The sequence below is a fragment of the Agrilus planipennis genome, unplaced genomic scaffold, assembly GCF_000699045.2.
Source record: "Agrilus planipennis isolate EAB-ADULT unplaced genomic scaffold, Apla_2.0 scaffold174, whole genome shotgun sequence".
NCBI classification, from domain to species: Eukaryota; Metazoa; Arthropoda; class Insecta; order Coleoptera; family Buprestidae; genus Agrilus; species Agrilus planipennis.
In genome coordinates, this window is record NW_020438963.1 from 487,921 (window position 1) to 490,069 (window position 2,149).

Here is a 2,149-nt window from a genome sequence, read left to right on the forward strand (position 1 = left end):
TGAGAGCGTCTCTCACAGTCTTTCACAGTCTCTCAGTTAGTGCCTAAGCGTTTTTATACATCTCTCACAGTCTCTGTATGAGAGACTCGAACGATAAAATTGTTAATTCAGAGATTCGAATCTCTCGTTCAGAGATTCGAGTCTCTCCTTCCGAGACGCTAAACAGTTTTTTTGACAGTCTTTCTCAGCGACACCAGAGAGACTCGATAAGAGACGGAGACTTGAGTCCCGCTTTCAGAGATTCTGAGAAATTGAACATTTTTATCTCGAGCTATTAGTACCTTAATGAAGCTAATTGTAGGTACATGGATTTCGATTACTTTCAATGAAAATATGTAAAGAACAATTTTTGCTTATCGTTAGAATTCATCTACCTATCGAGTTCTGTAGTTATTTTGAGGGTGCCAATTTTTACCTTCTTAGGGAATCCACCCCTAGATCGAAGGAACACACATTGGCACTATATAAAGAATAAGAAGAATTTGGATCCAGAAACCATCATCCTCTTGACTATTTCATTACAATAAGCTAAAAATGATCCGCTACAAGCATGCAAAAGTTGTAATTATTTAGTGTATGCATGTGTTAAACGACTAAAAATTCCCAACATAAACATGTACATATCAGCTATAATTTGTTGTTTACAACCATTAATTTTTTATAAGAAAATCGAAGCAGTTATTACAGTTTGGAAGTCTGCTAAGTACGACTGCAAGGAATTATCTGATTCAAAATATTCTACAATGCCTAAAAATAGTAAGGATAATTTCAATACACGGACTAAATTAACTTTTTCTTTAAATATTAAAAGCAAAGAAAACCATAGCCGCCATTATCTGACTCGTTTATATACAGAAGTGTTTTTAGCAGTTTGCCAGTAGCTTCGATAACATGAATTTTATACTCAACATTTGGAGTGTTTGTGGTGTTCAATCAATTGACCACAAAAAAAATAAAGTTTTATCGTTTTTCCCATTAGTCATCACTCTTGCTATGCCGATTGGACTGCTTTCTGCATGTTTAGTTACACCACCACGTAACTTTCGTGAAAATATTTCAGTATTTCTAAACTCTTTCAGTATTTCTGCATTTGTCGTGTTTCAAATAATACGTTTCAAAAAGTCAGAATCATTGAGTGATATTGTAGAAGAAATCACCTCGAAAATAAGAAAAGATGATTTGAAACGGCTAAGAATTTTCGCTAATACGATTGCTTTTGTCAAATTAATACCATTTTTTGACCCATTCATTATGTCATACTTCCCTTCATCTTTTCACATTCTCTTCGCCGTTTTTTCATTTTTAATTGGATTTGTTTTCTTGCTAAACGATCTAACTCTACTAGTTTTACTGATTTGTTTGGAAAAACAGTTAGATGAGTTAAACAGGAAAATCGAAAGTGACAAACCAATCAAGTATTTTCTGCAATACCTCACTGATTACGAAAATATAAGAAGATCGTATGACATGCTGTAAAAGATTTTTGGATCGTTACTCCTGCTATCAATAATCTATGGAATTGTTAATTTGACTTTTTGTTTATACATTGCTTGTGTGTTTTTTACTGCGTCTGTTCCAGTGGGTATTTCGACATACCTTTTCTACATTATTTTCAATATTATGAAACTATTTTGCATATCATGGCAGTGTCAAATACTTAACAGAAAGGTGAAAAGCACAATTAAATTGGTTAGAGTAGGCACGAACTGACTAATAATCCATTTTAGAGTAAACTATTGGCAAGCACTTTTTATAAAAGGCGTATTGGAGAAAATAGAAGAACAGACGATATTGGCGGGGTAAGTTTTTATAATTTTCAATTTATTTCAAGTTAGTATCAGTGGTCAATAAAACTAACCATTTAATTATTTTAGTCTTAATTGTGATTTCTCTTATTCACAATAATTAGTCTCGGTCAGGCTTAAAGATACCCTACTGAATTTTTATTTACCTACAGTGAAATAACAATCACTTTTATACTAATCAACCCTAGACAAAAATTTTCAGTCTCTCAGTTATTGCCTAGGTGTTTTTATGGGTCTCTCACAGTCTCTGTATGAGAGACTCGAACGATAAAATTGTTAATTCAGAGATTCGAGTCTCTCACAGAGAGACTGAATGAATAAAACTGAAAAATTGAGAGACTCGA